A 21,452-nucleotide genomic window follows, 5' to 3' on the forward strand; every position below is an offset into this window, starting at 1 on the left:
AGGTTTTTTCTATAGAGTGAAGCAACTAATCAGATTGACAGTTGCCTCTAATTCTTAAAACCAGAATTATAATTTCACTATAAACCAGCCCCGGTTCTGGACTGCTTTGCTTGGGGGGGCAGTAAAACATAATGAGGGGGCATGTCGATAGTCATGTTTATGAAGCCAGAAATATATTCAAGGCTTGATTTGTGCATGAATGATGACTATTGATACTGGCTTAAAGTGATGTATTAGGTAAAGAAATAAAAATGCACATTTTCGAACTTAAAACACAATGATTAAAAAATACATGTTGATTATGTAAATGGAGAACAAAGATTATCTAATTGTATTTCATTTCAATACGCCCCCTTAATTAAATTGCCATTACTAATAGAACAACTCTATTTTCTTGAAAGACTTTAATACAAATTTAAGTCAAAGCTGACAAACGTACCTACACACAGGTACAGAAATAGGAATGAGTGAGAATATTTATATTATTGGGAAATTAAAATATAAAGAAAACAAAAGGATACAAATTCTGTTAAAAAAGGGGGTATTCGTCACATTTCTATTTTGAAAAAGAAAAAAATATGAAAGTACATAAAATAAGAAATCTATCTACTGCACTTTAATAGTAAAAAATTTGGTAAAGTATTGAAGTTTTTATTGATGTTATGAAACGTACTGGTGCAATGCGGTATTTATGCACAGTATAACAATACTGGCTGTGATGCCGTGGAATCATTTATACCAGGGATGTCAAAGTCAAATACACCGAGGGCCAAAAAGCCAAATTTGCTACAAGCCGAGGGCCGGACTGGTTCAATGTTTATTAAAACATATTGAAATGATTGCACATAGCCTATTGAACCAAGACCTAACACAGTGTATATTATTTATGCTTAAATGAATAAAGCAATATTTTTTTATGGATCTGTCAGTAATTTCAAGTGAAAACATTTTTCAACAGGCAAACAGATAAAAGCAAACTTCCTTCAAAGAAAAATCACATGTCCTGTACATTAAATGAATAATGCTTGAAATTGTAACTACTTCATTTCACAACAAATATCTGTCTGACTGAACAGTTCTCTTGTATTACGTTAACAAATATGAGCCTCTTGTAATTCCAGGACGAAACATGAGAGAACGTGAAGACGTTACGATTGGGTGTTTTGAAAAAAAAAAAACAACCATTAAATAATGTGATAAAAAGCAAATTTTTCCGAACCATTTCGAGTATATGTTGTATAAATATTTAACTTAATTAAGTTTAACGTGCTGGGAAATATTGAAATGGACCTTTAATGTGACGTACAAGTGCTTGAATTCCACCTTATAAACGTGTATGAATCCTGCAAACATTACTTTGTTCATTGCGCTGAGGCGCAAAATTCGAGAGGTGCACCATTGATCTATATTAATATAGATCAATGAGGTGCACGACCTCGAGAATCGACAGCGCGCGAGACCCTCGCGCATGGGCGGAGCCACTGCAATTACGTCATTTTCGCCACGCGGACCCTCGCGACGCGTCGCGCTGCAGTGACTTTGTGGGCTACCGTTGCATTGGCTGTGGCCTGCGGGCCGGTTCTAATAGTAATTAAATATCATCCAGGGGGCCATAGATAATCAATTCACGGGCCGGATCTGGCTAGCGGACCTTTACTTTGACATATATGGTTTAAATCATGAGCCGCGACGGCTTGCGCGAGGGAAATAGCACTGTCAGTTAAAGAGGGCCTCGCGCGCTGTCGATTCGTGAGGTCGTGCACCTCTCGAATTTTGTAAATTCGCGCGCGCCGCGCCTCAGCGCAATGAGAACAGTCACGTTTGCCGGGTTCATCCACCTTTATAAGGTGGAATTAAAGCACTTGTACGTCACTTTCAAGGTCCATTTCAATATTTCTCAGCACGTTAAACTTAATTAAGTTAAATATTTATACATATACTCAAAATGATTCGCATTTTAAATCACACTTTCAAAACGCCCAATCTTAACGTCTTCACGTTCGCTCATGTTTCGTCCTGGAATTACAAGAGGCTCGTATTGTTAACGTAAGAGAACTGTTCAGTCAGACAGATATTGTTGTGAAACGAAGTAGTTACAATTTCAAGCATTTTCAAGTACTTTAGCCTAAATTCCAGCACTTTTCAAATCTGAAAAAGCAACATTAAAATTCGTCAGGTAAATGTTCATTCCCGTTTTTTTTATTACCACATATCGTTTCGGACAACACTGCGCGGCAAGTATTTAAACGCTTCCGCCGTTCGCGCAGGTTTAGGAGAACCAAGTTAGCCTAACCGCTAACGGCTAATAAAATAATTTAAGCAACACCTATGCAAGAGGTAAGTAACATTAAAGCAACGACAAACCACAGTTAAGCAAATATTACCATGTGGAAGTCAGTTTAAACTCAGAAGAGTGTATACCTGCCTTTCACTCACACTAACAGAACACATACTACAGAACTGAACCGTTTGGGGCGGTCTGCCGATTTTTATATGACTCAAAGAACCAATCAGGAATAAGCAAGGAAATATCTTCACGCTGTAAAGCAAAATGCATTTTTGTGATTGGTTCAGAGATAATTAAAAAAAGCCGTTGCTTGCATTGTGCTTGGGGGGGCAAAGACACAATTTGGGGGGGCAATGCCCCCCTCAGCCCCCCCCTAGCGCCGGCCCTGCTATAAACAATTTTTGACATTTCCCTCAAGTCATACTAGGGGGGAAATGTCATGCTTTTCACAATAAACAGACCCAGGATGAACAGTAGCCAGTCAGCCCCAGAGCACTTACCATGGTTAAAGCTATTGTATAATCTTGAAGAGGATGTATGCTAGACTGATAATGTGGCTTATCTTCACTGGGACAAAGTACATGCTAAAATAAGAAGTGAACTGAGCTAGAACCTGTGAATCTAGCATTGACGTAATACATACTTGGCTTTTCAAGAGGTGAACTCCCTCATTAAATGTGTGTAGGCAGTGTGTCCCCAAGGCTCACTTCGTTCCTGAACTTTGATTCTTAGCTACTGTCCTTAGCTTATTTCATGTGTAATACACTAGCATAACAGTAGCTAATAGGCAGAACTACATAGCTTTGTGTAGTTCTGCATTTTTGCATTTTGCAGATGGTTTGCAGATGGTTTTCATTTAAGCAATCTTACATTTCTAACTCATGACCCTGGGATCATATATGTGTGTGTGCGTTATACTGTAAGACTTCTTAGTAGGAAGCATTTCTGATTGCCGTAACTCCCTTTTCGTCCTCCCACTATTGCAGGCTAACCCCACACTGGCACACGAGGCACTGATAGGATGGATGCTACTTCCTGCTCAATAGGGCACATGTAAGTTTAAGGTCTTAATTCCTTTGCCACTTTAATTTAATCTGTTTCCTTAAATTCTTTCAGTTTTAAACTGAGAAGAACTAAAAACCTTGAGACTCAGGTCTAGGAAGCTAAAGTATTATTGGATGGTTTTAACGTTTAGAAATGAGTTAGTACTGGAGCATAATGTTTTACTTTTCTCTGGGCTAAACAAACATCTCATTGATTTTCCTTTATGCACTTGGCAAGTCTTCTTCCTGGCAAGTGTGTCTAGAGCTTTCAGGCATTTATTGCCTTAAATGTAATACATTTACCAGTAATGTGTCTGTTTATGTCTTTTTGGTTATGGAACCTTTCCTTGTGTTCCTTTTGATCCAACAATGCTGACAATGGAAGACAAGGGTATTGTGTATGTGTGCTACATTAGATTTTCAATCTGAAGTGAATAATGACCACAATTAGCTCCTTTAAGATGTGAATAAGGGTGAATAAAGTTGGATAAGTTGAATGGTACTGTGAATTTTTCATCTGTGGGTCTGCAATCATAACGTTTTCAATTAAAAACACAAGCTTCTTGGCTCAATAAGACTGAGAATAATTGTTTGTGAATGAATCATTTGTAGGCCCATTTCAGAGATCACCTTTGTTTCCATGTGCCTTTTCTGCTCTTTTCCAGTGATTCTGGACCAAACTCAGTATAACAGACTGATACTGGAACATTGGTTTTCTTGGAGGCTGTCAGGTTCCTAGTCAGGATAAAAGGGCTCATTGAATTTTAAACTTCAGTTCTGACAGACAGACCCACTAGGAACACGGTTCTCATTTTATAGCGAAGCCAATTAGATGTCAAACTTCTGTCTTTTTTTTTTGTTGTTTGCCTGTTTTATTCATTTCTTTCATTTACATTGAAAAACCCGTCGTTACTCTAGTACAGTGATTGAGCTCAGTGGTGACGACACACCCAGCGCTGAGTGACCCTTGAGGGCTTTCCTGGAATAGATTGCTTGACAGCATGTGGGTCATTAGCCACGTAACAGAGATGTAGTTTTTGCTAAATCTCTGACCCATCTCCACTAGATGTGCAAAAGGTGGGGACAGCAGTGCCGGTTTGCACTCTACTTACCATCCATCTGCACTAATGCTTGCAGATCGGCGTTTGCTCAAAGATGTAATCAAATGCTGGTCTCTCACTCTCTGCACAACCCCCCCCCCCCCCCCCCCCCCCCCCCCCCACTCTCTCTGCATCCCCCCTTTTGTTTTGTTATTTCAGGTACATTTGTGCTGCTAAATAGGGTACACTTATACCTATGGAGCTAAACACTATGTAATTGCTGGAAATTGTCTACATGTATTTTAAGCAGGCGCTATTTGCTCATTGTACCAGTACTGGATCTTAGCTAGCCTCGGACAGATGACATTTCAATATGCAAATTTTATTTATAGCTTTATAGCAATGGGACCAGTAAAGTGTATTAGGCTTCAGTAACTGGCCCAGAGTAGGGTATTAATTCATGACTGACAGGTTGATACAAATGGGTCATTCTGAGGGCGAAGTTGGGGGTGGGCATGTGAGACTGGGGGATTGGACAGGAGATGATTGAGATGTGTTGATCAGAAGTTTACTGTTAGGAGATGATTGAGATGTGTGGATCAGAAGATCAGTATTAGGAGATGATTGAGATGTGTGGATCAGAAGCTCACTATTAAGAGATGATTGAGATGTATGGATCAGAAGATCAGTGTTAGGAGGTGATTGAGATGTGTGGACCAGAAGCTCACTATTAAGAGATGATTGAGATGTATGGATCAGAAGCTTACTGTTAGGAGATGATTGGGATGTGTGGATCAGAAGATCAGTATTAGTAGATAATTGAGATGTATGGATCAAAAGCTTACTGTTAGGAGATGATTGAGACGTATGGATCAGAAGATCAGTGTTAGGAGATGATTGAAATGTGTGGATCAGAAGATCAGTGTTAGGAGATGATTGAGATGTGTAGACCAGAAATTCACAATTAATAGATGATTGAGATGTGTGGATCAGAAGTTCAGTGTTAGGAGATGATTGATATGTGTGGACCAGAAGTTCAGTGTTAGCTCTTCCTCGTTTGTGTTGGTGAGAAATCCTGGCCTCCAATTTATGGCATCTCCAGTTGGCCTTTGTGTAATTTTCTAAAGGTTCATTTTACAGCGAGGAATGGGGTTCAGTAACTCTATGGCCATTCATTTTGTGAGCCCTCCTGCCATGTGTGCATGTGTGTGTGTGTGTGTGTGTGTGTGTGTGTGTGTGTGTGTGTGTGTGTGTGTGAGTGTGTGTGTGTGTGTGTGTGCGTGTGTGTGCGTGTGTGTGTGTGTGCGTGTGTGTGTGTAAGTTAGAAGAGACGGATGGAGAAAATCGGGGTGATAGATGGCTGACAGACTAAGAGCAAGCGAGAACAAGAATGAAGAGTTTGAAAATGACAGCATATGAATAAGAATGTGCTTCAGCAAATGCAACAGTTATTTCAAGTTTGCCCGGGATTCTCATTAGCAGGCCCAGTGCAGAGGCACTGGCTCTGTGTTACCGTGCCACAAATGACCCGCTGCCACATGCCGAGCTGTGCTGCTTGAACCAATTAGAAGCTCTTGGCTCAGTTCATTTGCTCGCTGCCTCACCTCTCACCTCTTTTGCCGAGTCGTGCCAGTGTGCTCGGAATGGGGAGAAGGGTCACATTTCCACTGCAGCTAACTGGACACCAATCTCCATCCTCCCATCATGCTCCTGGCACGCATATCCAGTGTGTAAAGACTCGCTCCCTTTGTTGTCAGAAGGCAGTGTGGTAGAGGATGTAAGGTTGTATGGTCTTATTGTTAAAATGTAATTGCTTAATGGCCCAGAGCTCAGTCCTCAGGAAATGTAGTGGCGACACTCCAGTTGTGTCTGGATAATTAGAAGACCCCAAGGAGCACGGTTAATGTAGGTATTGTGCCTGGAGCTAGATCTCGCCGATATATTGTGAGATCGCGATCGCAATATTGAACGCGTGCTGTCACAGGGTTGGAATAGCATATGCCCACTGGATTTAATAAAAATGAAAAGTGCAGTATATAACACTACAGCTATAAAAAATGCTATAAAAAATGCAATATTACATTAATTTGTACATTGCATATTACATTTAATGTTACATTAAATAAATATTTGCTCTGAAAACACCAAACTAATGCTCAGAACAACGAGGGTGTGTCAGATCGCATAATGACTGACAGTGGCGTCTCTCTGGCAACATAAACAACCCCTGCTGGGGGTGATGTGAGATCAGCAGGAGGGATCCGTGTGGTTTAACTGTACGTTACAGCCATCTGACTCTGATCAAGAGCCTCTTCTGCAGGAAAAACGACCTCTATACAACTTGTGCAAAATAAAAAAAATGTGTATCCAAAAAACCAAACAATCTCCTTTAGCTAAGGTCTGCTCAGAAGCTGAATTATGTGCAGAAAAGTAGACATTTATTGTAAGAGTCTGAGTGATGTTTTATTCTGAAAATTATATAAAAATTTGGGACCGGCTCATTTCGGAGAAACAAGCTCAAGGCTCCCACTAATTCAATGTAATGGTGAGTTTTATTTTTATGCGGTTTATATTTGTTTTTATGCCAGTCATATCATTCTATTTCATCGTATTTACCCCCCACACTTTAAAGGGCGGTCCGTGAAAATATTGTCTAACATGTAAACGGTCCATGGCGCAAAAAAGGTTGGGGACTGCTGCTCTAAAAGGTGATGCATGATGGGCAGGGCTACAACTTCCAGTGGTGGAACAAACAATGCCTGTGAAACACGTAGCTGCCCGCATCGATAATAACGAACATTATGCTAACTAATGGGTACTGCGGGGCAACGGACGTCAAGTGTGCCAAAGTTAGTTCTGGCCAACTTGAATACAACAGAAGAAAACAAAAGAAAAATCTCAACAGAAAGGAGTCCAGACCAAAATCAACCAGTTCAGTGTACATTGTCCCCCACGCCCCGCACCCCCAACCCGTTTCTTTGTATGTATGGCCACGGCCACACCCCTGACTGGAGAACCAATGAACATCCTGGGGATCTCTTTTTGTTTGTTTGGTTACTTATTATTTTTTAAATTACTGATCAGGGTAATTTTGCATTTGTATAAACTTACCTGAACGCAGGAATCAAGTGTCTAAAGCATTTTCCCCAGTGAGAACCTGTTTGTACCTTCAGAATGAGGATCTCTGCTCCGTGCTGATTCCTACGAAGACTGGATCTGATCAATTCCACTATAATCTCTCTGTGCCTTATCTGGGAGGCTTTAATCACAAGGTACTATTAAATCTATTATTTATCACTACAGGTGCACAGAGGGTATTTTAATTAAGTAATCAACAGATTGGATGTTTTATTAGCTTAGGCAGTGAGATTCAATCATTCTGGTTTGCACAGTAACATTCGGGCCTACTTAGATCAAACTCATCATAGCTTTTTCATATTTAATCACATTAAGCCAAAGATGCAATTTCCCATTAGTGTTGAGTACAGTGGCTCTCGGTCACAGTACTGGAGACATGTCTGTGCTTTTCTTCCTTTAACTGGGCTGATTCATCTCTTTGAGTTAATTATCAAGGCCTTTATGAGCCCAGTGTCAAGGCAGAAAAGAAGGAGAATTGGTGGCCTCAGCAGTGAGATTGTGACCCATGTTTCTTGTTGGCCTGCGCTCCTAATGTCATTTAAAGACACGTTGCCTTCAAGGGTGGCAGGTTTGTGGTTTCATTTCCTTTAGCAATGTGGACATTTTGTAAAGTGGATTCCTCCGTACAGTATCTGTTTAGGATTTATGCTCGTCCCTCAGGATAACAGGCTTTGGCAGAGTTTATGCTCAGGAATAATGTTGTCACATTGCTCCAAAAATGCTGGCAATCTCCTACTGCTCTCACATGGTATTTTCCACCTGTCAGAATTCCTCTGATGATTTCAAATGGGGAGGGCAAAGCTCCCCTTCTCTGCATATCATTCTCTGTTTCCTTCCCCCCCCCCTCTCTCTCTCTCTGTCTTGTCCACTTCTCTCCCTCTGCATCCACGTCTGCATCCCTCTTTCACAGCTGGGTGCTGATTCTCATTGCTGTGAGTCCATTTCTGGCACGAGTTCCCCACTCCAGTTTTTATGGGCTTCACCTTCACTAAAGCCACAGCGTTTTTCCAGCTCACTGACTCGAGTCCTCACAGAAATGGACCGGCGCCTTCCTCGTCGGCCGTAAGGACGCCATGTGGCCGGAGCGCCTGTCCAGCCTCGTTAATCTGAACGCAATTAGAAGCGTCCATTTGACGCGGGGATGCGTAACCTGCGGACAGGAATCGATCCCGAGTTTGTTTTGCCGGTTAACGGGAATGAAGGCGAGAGAGAGAGAGACGTCCCCGATAGCCGCATGGAGAACCACGTGCGGGAACGTACGTTTGCTCGGTCTAAACTCTCTCGCTCTCCGCCGGCTAGCTCGTGGGAGCACGCTTGCTTCCTTCCTGTCTGTCACATCCCCCCCCCCGCACCGTCCCTGTTCTGGAGCCTACGTCTCTCCCGCTGCCTGATCGCCAGTGTGAGGTGCAGAGCTGAAAGGAGGACAGGGGGGAGCCCAGGGGAGCCGCATGCCAAAAACGAGCTTTGAAGTTAAGCGAATGGTGAGGAGCGAATCAACCTACATACTGGCTTGCACATAATAAAATAATGTGGCTGCTATTCATAGCACAAGCACAACTCCTGTCGAAGGAGCTCGTTTCAATAATAGAACCAGGCCTGGGTGTGGAGGAGTGCTGACTGTAGGGAACATGTTTCCATAAATGGCCTTGCTACCGTGACTGTTTTTTACTTGTATATTACATTATATATGCTGTTCATTTTGCTTGGATTTGGGTCTTGTGCTGTGGCTGGCAGACCAACACATATATTGTTCTGGTAAGCTGTGAAGCTGTATAGCTGTTTAAGGCTCTATATGGGACACATGGTAAGTGTGTTTTGAATGTGTTCCCTCTGTTTGATTCTGACTTGGCAATTGGTCTTCAAGAAGCATCTGGCATATTTTTCTGGTGGTTTCACATGCACAGTTGCCCTTCTGTCTGTTCGTACAGAACCTGCATTCTGTCGAGAAGAGCTCTGCGCTAGATGTGGATTTATAACAGCATTTTTAAAAAACATTTGCATTTCTGTGTCTGTTGCACAGCTGTTGTTAGGCCATGGGTATTGCAAGTAAGTTCACGATACGATATGTATCAAAATATGGACTTAATAATATGATATGATACCCAATCTCTTATGCAAACAATTTTCAAATGTAAATTTGATTACATTAAAATGTAATGAACACATTACATTAATGTTATGTACATTAATGTTAAATGTAATGAACACATTAAAATGTAATAGCTAAGACTCATAATGCAATTAATGGGGAGAAATTAAAGTATCATTTAAACGTGTCTCTGTTTTTAAAATTTTAAATCGTAAAATAATTCTTGAATATAGCTAGTAGCTTCTAACCTTCTACCAACTACACCAAGGATTTAACAAAGAATGTTATTAGAACTCACAAATGTTGAAACGCTTGCAATTATACCTTGAATTAAATGAACATTTTCTAGCAGCTGCTGTTTCATAGTTATCCAAGATGAAAATGTAAACCTTTCCTAAAGCCACTATTTTTTTTTTTTTTGAGGTTCCACCTGCTGAAAATTTAAAGTACTGCACTGATACCTGAATACTTCAGTTTCATACTGGGTAAAGAATATAAATGTTTAAATAAATATTAATAAACATAAATGTTGATACAGCCATATGGCATGTGCATGTGCATACAGCATCGATACAGCATGTGTTGTGTAGGTTGTTGTATGACTGGACTGATCCCAGGTCAGATGTCCCCCAGGATTTCCTCCCTGACTCTGATTGGTTACCACATCTTCAGATTGACCAGATTGACGAGTGTGGATGTACACTAGCATACAGAGGATAAAGAGAAACCCAATTAAACCCAAAATAAAGTATTTAAGAACAGGCACTACACTTTACTCAGCACTTTTTTGGAGCTCAAAATTTATTTTTTTCATATTTTTAAAAGCAAAATTTCTTGTGATTTCTTCCATGGGTCAAAAAGAAAATGCACAAAGTTGCTAATTACCAGAAAACTGCTGCTGTGCTGCTTCATATTTCAATTGATCTTCTAACATTTTCATATTCATTAATTATTTCTGTTTTGAAAAAAAATGCAGTATATGTGTGGACCTGCTGAAACTACTGCAGAGGTGCAGAAGTCACATACAACTCCTGTGACAAATGACGGGACATAATTTTACTTTGGTTCCTGTTGCGGTATTAACAACTGCTTGCCTGGTTATCAAATATTAATGATAACCACAGTGAAACTTGAAAGTGTCATTTCGCTTTAGTGTCATGTCCTAAGCTGTGGCGCTCTGTCTCGGTAACCTGCACCGGCCGTGAGAGCATCTCCCTGAGTGGAGCAAAGGATGCTGGGAAACCGGAGGAAGCAGCAACCGATCCGTCGACGTAACCAATGCAGCTTGATGCATAAAACATCCGCGTTGCCTTATTCCATTTAAAGGCCCACACGCTCACCTTCCCTGTCTGGGGCAGAGCTGGAGTTACCCATAATGCTTTGTCATTGCTCTGTGGGCTTTTCATTTGAAACATTTCCTGCATCGTGCTCTTCCCTCGTCAGCAGCCGGGTACGGAGGAGTGTGTAAAGTGACTTCAAAACAGGCCTGTGGGCATGCACACTACATACACCATTTTGATGTCAAAAGCCAGGGAAATTTGTACTGGGGCACGTTCTGTCTCATCGGGGCCCACCACCAGAATTATCTCTAACTTTGGCAAGAGGCACGACTGTGGCAGCTGGTCTGAAAATGTGGAAGTTGATTGCAAGTGCTTCTCACATTAGTGTTGAGCAACCCAGCTTAATGTTTAAGGCATCAGGACTTACATGAGAGCAATTTCAGTTAATTCACAGATTGACAGAATGAATTTAGCGTACGTGTGGCAGATAAAATGCGGATGCATTGAAACAATGAATTCGAATGTGTTCTGAAGCTACTGAACCAGTGGAGTAGGACTGTAGTAATAGATTATTTTAATAATTAAATACTTACAATTACTTTGCCAATTAATCAGATAATCAGATAAGATATCCGTTTGCTTTTTATAAAGAGCAGTAGTAAATATACAGAAGAGAATTGATGTATAAATAAAGAATTTTACGAAATGCAAAGTATAGAGTAAAAAAAAATGCGATTCATTTATTTCAAATGAGTTTAAAAAGGTATCCACAGTATTTCTCATGTGACCAGTTATGGTTTTGGTTATATTTGCGAAACATCCGTTTGTGAACAGAGTTAAACATCTTTATTAAGCTGGTGTAGCTTATGGAGGGTGAAAGGTGACAAATCAATCAATCAATCAATCAATAAATGTGCAGCATAAAAATAGGAATCAATAAATAAGCCCATAAAGTTTTGACATGAAATTGTCTCTTTTATTTATTAATTTGTTTCTTTAAGGATTTATTTATTTATGGATTTATGTCTCTATTCTATGTTAATGAGGTGGGCGAGGCTATTGCAGTTCTAACAAGCTATTGGTCAAGGGTGGGTAGGGGTGGAGCTACGTGGCAGACCACAGGTAAATAATGGAATGTGGACTAATAGGAAAATGGTGGATGGGAGCTTGTCCCAGATCCTGCAGCAAATCACAGACGCACTGGACAAGCGTAGGTGTCCTGTCATTCCTTATTGTTGATTATCAAAAATGCATTTATACATACAGTGGGGTCAAATGTGTTATCTGCATGGTTTGCTCAAGAGTTGAACAAAGCTTCAGAAATATATCAGACTATTTCTGGACCCATGTTGTAAATTTGTTAAATTGTAATTGTAATTTGGGACAAATGGACAAGTCAGATATGAGTGCAGTAGAACGTCACTGAGCCACAAACTGTCTCTAGGTTTATGCCTTTTATCTGGACCAAAGTCAGTTGGTCAACTACTTCACAGACTGCAAGGAAAGCAGCAGAAATAGACAAAGCACCAGCACTGGTTAAGGACCAGCAGGTCAACATCACTGGTTAAGGACCAGAAGGTGAACATCACTGGTTAGGGACCAGCAGGTCAACATCACTGGTTAAGGACCAGCATGTGATCATCACTGATTAAGGACCTGCAGGTGAACATCACTGTACAGTTTAATAAGGGTAGCCCTCTTGGTTTTGTTGTGCAGATATGCATATATACACAACAGTTTGCAATATCTATAAAGAAGATGAAGATGAAGATGAAGACCGAGGGGTACTTAAGCATCGGTAATAAGTAGCACAGCTAAGAAAGACAAGGGCAGGTGAGGACAGAGGAGTTACCAGAACTGTGGTTAATAAATAAATAAGTGAACATGCATTTAGTCACGCATCGCCCAACGTGCTCTGGAATACACCAACAATTTGCTGATGCAGAAATTTGCAGCAGGAAAAATGTAAACCATTTACCAGCATCAAAAGGAGGAAAGGTTGGATTACCACAGGCTAGAGATGAAAGATGAACCAGCCGATTTCTAAAATATTTTTAAATGGAAAGGTTAACGTAGATAAAGGCAGCAATTTAAGACACCCAAAAGTATGTGATTTTAAACCATGACGTGTGATGGTCACGTGACGAGAGGCAGTGTCTGACATGGGCTCACTCATTGTTAGTGACTGACGTGACTACAATTGTCACGGTTAATCGACTAAAAGTATAAAGAAAGGAAAAAAGAAATGTCTGTATACTGGAGAACAGCAATAAGCTCAACGATTGGTACTTCATTGTATCTACACAAGACACTTGATGGGTTTTGAAGATTCTGGGATGCTGGTAAGGTCAGTGGGCTGTAGACTTGATGTAGCATTTGCACACAAAACCTTATGCAACCAATGGCTGATTCCTATACCAAGTCTTTTTTTCCTGAAATAGATAATCTCACCTAAATAAGGGTGTGGGGTGAATGTACCCAATGCAGAAAAATGTGTAATATCTCCAATATACATAAAACTATCATTTTGACTTCCCTGTCCCAGTACTAACTGAGAGATGTGGACACAACTTGGGAGGACCCAGGCAGCGATGGGAGGGGCCAGGTTGGCACAATCATTTACATTTATGGCATTTGGCAGACACCCTTATCCAGAGCGACTTACATTTCTATCTCATTTTTATACAAGTGAGCAATTGAGGGTTAAGGGCCTTGCTCAGGGGCACCTCAGTCATGGCATCAGGTCTGGGGATCGAACTCACGACCCTCGGGTCGCAAGACCAGTTCCCTAACCACCAGGCCATGACTGCCAATCCCAACAACAGTGGTATACAAACCACATGGGCAGTACCTTCAGGACCTTCAGTGCAATACCCGTCATGCTGGACAATGTTGGTTTTGAGGCTTGGCTAATAGCCACATAAACCTATGCAGGTTTTTTCACGATAAAGGTAAAGACCAAGCAGAGGTGGTATCTAAAATTGACGTCAAGTTGCTTAGTCTCTGAAGCAATAAAACTATATTGATAACATAGTATTAACTTTTTGTAAACTTGGATACCTGAGCCTGGTTTAAAATGGGTTTGACCAAATTTTGGGACTAAATGTTGGTCAAGGCAGGTGCTGATTTTGTTGTTATTACTACTATTAGTATTATTATTTATTTGCCTTTTAGAGCTATTTGTAATTGCATGTTCCTATTCACAAGGATATTCACAAGTGCGGTAAAGTGAACATGGCTGTGATCTGAATCTGTTCTCCGTTGAGCTCCGTTGTTCTCCGACTGCAGTCAGAACATCCAGGAAGCATCCACGCACTCCTGAAAGAGAACATTGGCTTGCTGTCTCCTGTAGCTCCAGAGTAGATCACCTAAATTACCCTTGACAAATGATTTACTTTTTTGTCATCCACAATAACCTAGCTACATGGTGCGCTCAATTGCTTGTCCTTGTAAAATTGATTAGGTTTACATTATGCAATGTTGTGTAGGCAGGCCAAGGTTTCAGCGGCGCCTCAAGATCGTTTCAGTGTAGCGGTAGATAATAAAGCCCATACGCCTCTTCCCTTTTCCATCCCATAAGCCTGTATGTCAGAACATACTTTGGTCCTGGAAGGCCGTTAGACACGGTGTCTTATACAGGTAAAGCTCTGGGCAACAGGATCAGCTGGAGAATGAACTTCACAGTCACACCTGGCAGACCGCAAGTCCCGCAGGTGCAGCTCTGCTCCTCGGTCCATTATTCTCCAGGTCCGACACGCGGCTCTTCCCGTCCTGACGTACTGGCGATGGATTGTCCATGACTGTAACGTTGGGGTGACTTTCAGCCTCCTGTAGCCAAGACTAAACTGAAGACTTATAATGAAAACACAAATCCAGCTAAACCAACTCGTTCATCTTTAAGCCATCCTCCTAAACCACGCTTTCCCCCGCATGTACTGTAAACACTGAGGTTAAGATGCTATTGTACTGCCAAGGTTCCCCTTCAAGTACTCTTTAATGATATACAACGTAAGTGTTGGGTTTTGCATATGAAAAAAATATCTTTGCAATCAGATCTTTTGCAGCCTTTTTAAGTTCTTTATTTTTTACCCAGCACAGATGTCCATCTTCACTTACTCGTCCGGTGTCTTATTTTACGGTAAATCTGGGAAGCCGAGGAAGAATCACACACTCGGAGTGTGTGTGGTCTACTGTCACATCTCTCTGAACCAGCAGACATGTGACATTGCCAAGAGCCTCAGCACACTTGCCGGAGAGCAGGACATATTCCGTGACACCTGGCTGATCAGTATGTCCGACCCTGGGGAAAGGACGCTTCTAGTCCGGCAAGCCGTCTCCGTGGGTGGGTGGCCAGCTGGATTCCCCATGGACTTCGGCTCCTGGACAGCAGCATGCAGGCCAGAAGTGAATCGCCTGATTTCCACTGTAGCTCTGTGAGAAGACACTGTTACAGTCAATTACCCAGCAGAGCACCAATCTGTGACAAACGGCAGTTCATGAGGACAGAGAAAGCTTCGCAATTTAGTCGACGGAATATGTTGAGAAAAACTGGGGAGCAGTCATGGAGAACTCCACACTGAAGATCAAACTCCTACCCTATAATAAACGCGACCCGTAAGTGATGACTGGTTGATTTGCGACATCGGGTTTGTTCATGTGATTCACTCGTAGTGCACTTTATTAAGAAATGCACACCCTCTGTTTACACTCAGTGGTGTTTGTTTTAGGTGCATCAATCTTATGTTTTTTATAAGTGTGCGTTTATAGACTGGAGCCAAACTCTGGACATGCACAGATGGTCAGTTATTCACCCCTGCTGATTGGATATCACTTGGGTGGTGGACTGCTGTCAACACAGTGGTAACACTGACATGGTAATGGCATGGCCTTGTGTGTGGCTGTTATGACTTCATCAGACACAGCAGCAGCCCTGCAGTATTTAGCTACATCTGCACTTCTGCAGGCTCGTTAATGTCTTTTTGTTTATATTGCTTGCTTCAAATACCAGCCAAACATGAACCCATCCATCTGTATTAACTCAGGTTTAACTAGGACACAGGCATAAGGAACCTTTCCTACATCAGCAGATTTTTTTTCCCCCAACTCACAAATGTGATTTGCCAACATTAGATCACAGTGCTTTATTGACCTGCCTCGAGTTTAATGGACACAGTATCATTGATTAGACGCAGGATTACAGGAACTGCTTTCCCGTTTCAGGTTAAAGCCGTCTCGCCGTCCTGTTGTAGCGGTTTCGTGGAACACTGTATTCTCAGGTGTTCTCGGTCTGCGTTTTCAACTTTCCAACAAAACCGATGCTGATCTCTGAAGGTCAGTGTGCGAAAAAGTCTAATAACACAGAGTACATAAACATTAAGCTGTGTGACAGGGCTGTCTTCTCCTCTTTTCTTGTCTTTCTGCACTGTCAACCCTCTGTTTGATCTCATCCTTCTAAAACTCTGCACACGAACACACAGAGAGCGCGAAGTTCGCGCGTTTCTAATCAAGCTTGGCAGAGTGGGCCAGACAGCGTGGAGCAGCTGCCCACCCTGGGTGCTAAGCTCCTACAGCAGACTTAAGACTGGACCGCAAGGCGAGAGAGAGGGAGCGTTCAGAGAAAGCACAAAAGTTGGGGTGAGAGGAGGGGTGGGGGCGTCTTATTCTAAAGTTAAAGCGCCGACACCACCACGCCGCCGGGCTACGCGGACACGTTTTAATTGAACACGACTGCATCAGCGTAATAAGCAAAGGTTGCAGATGGACGCCGTGCGTGCGTGCTCTCATCACACACTCCCTGTTGTCGCCCATCTGGTTTTTTTACAACATTTATAAGCCGGAGCTGCATGCTGAATGATAACCAGTAGAATGGAGACTGGGGCTTTAGGGAGTGGAGATGCTTGTTGACTCTGTTCTCTGTGTGGTTGTGTAAGACTGTGGTACATTCTGCCCCTTGGCAAATATTACCCACAATGCTGAGCTGTATTTTCGCAGGCAGTTTGCTCTCTGTGTTTGGTTCAAAGCTTCCGAACTTTCTTAAAGTTTAAATGGTTTGTCCTCGTGGTTTTTTGAAGGCATCTGTGAAGCGAGGGGTTTGTATACGGATGCTCTGAAGCTGTGAAAGCCAAACGCTTGATATTTGCGTCTTTATTAAAATGTGTAATTGTAACTGGAGCTTGCTTTCTATCGCTTATTAGGAATTCCGAAGCTACTGCGTTTTTGTTTGTTTGGTTGATTAAGCGCTGATGCCATTACCACGTGCGTCTAATAGTGTAATGCTGCTGCTCGTTGACATTTAGAAGCCATCATTATTCGTCCATTAGCAAACACACTACCGGAACTGCGGATTCCCGGGTTTGGCACCAGATTAAAAAATATATAAAACGTGCGTCGAATAATTTTGGCAGTCTCTCAATATTTTCTCAAAGTTGTCTGATAACAGAGCATCGCAGCAAACGTGCACGTCTTGGGCGGCTGGTTCAAAGGCTGTGGGAGCCGACCAACGCTGTTAATTTTTTATTTTTTTTAGCAAACCTGCTCCAACACTCCAGCCTAGCCAGGGTCCAGATGCAGAAAGCCTCCGTGGGTTTAGAGCGCGCGGACAGCTTCCCCTCAGGCGGCGTGCTGTTGGGCTCGGAGGGGAGAGGAGTGGGCCGGCCGGGGCGTTGCCGTGGCAACCCAGCGAGGGCTTGACAGGTTTGAGGACAGGGATTTGAGGACGCTAAGCCTGTTGAACTAGGCTAATGAGGGCGCATGGCTTTCTCCTCACGTGCTCTGGGTGGCCTCGCACACTGACGAGCACCAGAGTGACACACGGCCGTGAGCCGCTACAGCGAGGTTGCGCAATACGTTGTTTGTTAACGTTTATACGGCGTGCTGCTGGTTTGACCCTGAAGCGCTCCAACCAATCAGACTGATTACAACTATTACAAATGTGTAGCTGACATGTTTAAATTTATTTATTTCTTTGTTTGTTTGTTTGTTTTTATTACTCAAAGTCAACATTATCCATAATCGTGCAACATGTCAATATTGAAATGTAATTTTTATTATTATTTTTTTGTCATGTCACAGCACGTTATGCAATTGCAAAAATATAATGAAGTAGGAATGTGGAAACGGCGTTTATACCACGCAGTCTTGTGCGTCGCTTAGTTCGAGCTCTTGCTGTCTGTTATCTGGCCTATTTTGGCAGTTGTAAACATACGTGCACTGCCAGAACAAAGCAACTGCTCGTGTCTATTTTGAAACCTCACAAGGCAACGTCTTATCTGAATAGACCTGTTGTTGATATTTTTGGCACACGTCTCTTTGCACAGACTTCTGTTTTTTTTTTTTGTTGGTTAACAGCCCTTTTCCCCTTTGCGTTTTGTGTAGGTGCAACCTTTTTGTGTGAGAGTGTGGGTTCAGATAAAAGCCCGGAGGGGTCAGAGACACCTGGTGCTGTAGCCTAACCCAGTTTCGGCTGGGGGAGAAGCGGCATAGTCATTAATGCCCCCCCCCCACCCCCCCTCCTGGAAGGTGCAAGGCGATTGCCTGGAGTAGCAGAGAGCCTGTGTCTGCCCTTGGAGTTCACTCCGCAGCTGCTGACACACGTCGCGGGTCTTGACATTTAAGAGTGTGAGTGAGTGAGAGAGAGAGAGAGTGTGTGTGCGCTCGTACCATGTGTGCGCATGTTTGTGTGTGTGTTTGCCTTGAGTGTGTGTGTGCATGCATGCGTGCTCATGGTATGAGTGGATGCATATGGCCTTACTGAGAAGCTAATCAGTTGTGGGTGGTGGTTCCTGTGATGAAGCAGCTCGGTGGGCAGGGATTTAGCCCGAATAATCAGCTTAGCATGGAAGACAGATAGCTCTTAGGACTTTGTGTATTTAACATACTTAACTGCAGTAATAACACACTAACAGGTAAATCTTCACTGAGTTGCGCTCCTATATTACGTGCCTATTAAAGTATCCTAATAACTGTCCAGTAATAGGCAGTTAATGAGGTGCAAAGCTTATTAAGGGGATACTTTCATGTGTATCTAATGACCATATAATTAATGTGTTGCTTTATTGCCATGTTTATGTTTAAAAGTGTATAAACATTTATCTGGAAATCCAGAAACTGGGTTTTCCAGCCTATAAATGTAGAGAGACATTATATACATTCATGTGTCATAAAGAAACCCTTCCTTTCCTGACAGGCAAAGAAAGATAGGCCTGAATATCTATTTTTTTTGTTTCTTAGAAGAAGAGCCCTGTAGCTTTCTTTGCATGTGTAGTAAATATGTGTGCTTTTCGCTGTTAAAACTGGCTTCTCTCTGACTGGCCTCAGATCAGTTTACCGTTGATTTGCATGCGATGGAAAACCAATCACATCGCATCTAATTTGAGACGCTCTCTTGGAAATGCCCGTCTAATTGCACCTGGCTGATGGGGCCTGACGATGGGCAAACGAGGAAGGTTGTTCATCATCTCTGTGTTGCTTTGGCGTTTGTCCCTGACTGACTGAGACATGAGTGGTCACGGCACCTCAGATTTGCTCGCCTCACAGTAAATGAGGGTTTGGACCTTTGAGAGCGACTGGTTCACTCTGCTCCTCATGCAGCCATTTTAGAGATGCATAATATATTAGGTGTGTGTGTTTTTTGCATATGAGTGTGGGGGGTGTGGGGGTTTGGGTGTGTTGGGAGGGTATTGGCAAAAAGCTTAAGAGGTTATGCTACATTTCTGGTATTGGTTACATGTTTAAGAGGTAATGAGACTTCCTCCCAGTCTGTTTTGAATTATAAATGTATGTCAGTGCCTGGATTAAATGCAGTGTGCTTGCATTCCTGTTTTATTTGACTGTGGGGGTCATAAGGGAGCGTTCACATGCAGGAGTAATGACCCTAACGGAGGCCCTGCTGGGAGGGGACAGCGTCTCATCCGCTGCCGTGATGGAGACAGTAGTAGTAGAAGGTGGACAATTCTGTCCTGCGGTCCATCATATGAGTCATACACGTCTTTTTTTTCCTTCTCCAGAAGTTCAAAGCGTTTCTTGAAGGAGAACAAGTGTGGAAACACGAGCGATCGCAGACGCGGCCGTCATCTCGAAACCTTGCGCGCAACGCGGTCCTTTTCACGAAGGTTTGCGCTCGCCGCCGTAAAGTGGCAGGCGTCTGGGCGCGGCCGGTGGGCCCGCGGTCGCCGCGGTGAACCGCCGTGTCGCCGCGGTGACAGCCCGTGTCACTCCGCCTGCGCCGAGCCGAGGACGCCCCCGTCAAAGAGCCACTGGAGAGAGGTCTATGTTTATTCATGTCCCGCAAGACGGAGACCACGCGCGCACCACAGCGCGGCACCAGCATCCGTGAACCTTCAAGTGCCACCTTTGTTGTTTTTAGCTTGTTGACGGTTGATGCTGCTGGCAGTGATGCCCAATGTCTGTATTTAACTTAAATGTGCGGTGTTATGTACTCACAGAGGCTAGAGAAACTGGGCGTGCTCTGTTGAAGGAGATTTGTGCTCATAAAAGGGCAGTTCTGAGCTTGCCTAATGGGAAGGAGGAAGATAAACAAATTGAACATTAACAACCACATGCCTGATCTGAATTAGTATCGGCCATGTCTGTATGAATCAAAGGGCTTCCTCAAGCACTTTCTAAGCACCAGGCAACATTTTCAAACTGCTCCAAATTGCCTGAAAATGCCTTTTTTTTTTACTCTATAGATAATGTAAGTATGGTATGAGTCAAAATCCCTAAGCAAATCCCTAATCTGCATAGCGCTGAGATGCCCATTAAAGTTTCTCTCACCGAGGAGTTACGGATGAGCCGGGTGTTTGTAGCGCCTCTCGGGCAGAGGATGTCGGCCTAAGCTTCTGCTTCTGGTCCTGAATGCCTGCTGTTTTTCATGTCAGAGGGAATTTTGGAGATTGTGGCAGTCGAGAACCCGTCGAGGGAACGTGAGCGTCGGGGTGTGAGGACGTGGCGCTGCTCTTGTCTCTAATCATAGCGCCGTCGGCTCCGGCTGGTCCCGATGTGTCAAGGGCCTCGTGACCCGAGCCGCCAACCGGGCCGCTGGGGATGGAGCTCACGTCTTGCTGCTCATGTTTTCGAAGTTCATGCCTCTGGTAAGACTTTCCATCCAGCCTCAGCACTTGAGAGTTTGCTGATGAGGGGATTTTTGTTTTGCGCTCTCCGTCACACCTCGTTTACACACCCTATCTCTCTCTCTTTCTCTCTCTCTCTCTCTCTCTCTCTCGTTCTCTCTCTCTCTCACGCACAGACACACACAGCTTTTGACATTTACCTTACAAGTTGTCATGGCACAGGTGGATCGGAGATGGCAAATGTGAATGTGTCTAATATATACAGAGTAAAGGTTTCTGTTGTTGTTGTTGTCATTTTATGTGGCAAGGGCCTTAATCACATATTAACATCGCTGCTTTAAAATCTTGTCAGAAAGGTTAGCTTAGCTGTAGCCTATAACCAAAAGGTTGTTGTGTCCTGATTGCGCTGTGCTGAATCCAAAAACCCATCTGTTGAGAAGCTGTGGCCTAATCATCAGAGAAATTTCATTCACTAACTCGCCACGCATCATAAAACGTTTATTTA

The 21,452-nt window shown here is 42.9% G+C and overlaps 1 protein-coding gene across 1 annotated transcript in view; it reads left to right on the forward strand.

The window, feature by feature from the left end:
* lrfn2b (leucine rich repeat and fibronectin type III domain containing 2b) overlaps nucleotides 1-21,452 on the forward strand; it is a 94,957-nt gene that overhangs the window by 21,214 nt on the left and 52,291 nt on the right. Inside the window, 1 exon segment of the mRNA XM_077017897.1 lies at nucleotides 3,274-3,340. The gene's annotated coding sequence lies outside the window, so the exon portion shown is untranslated.

The sequence above is a fragment of the Brachyhypopomus gauderio genome, chromosome 9, assembly GCF_052324685.1.
Source record: "Brachyhypopomus gauderio isolate BG-103 chromosome 9, BGAUD_0.2, whole genome shotgun sequence".
NCBI classification, from domain to species: domain Eukaryota; kingdom Metazoa; phylum Chordata; class Actinopteri; order Gymnotiformes; family Hypopomidae; genus Brachyhypopomus; species Brachyhypopomus gauderio.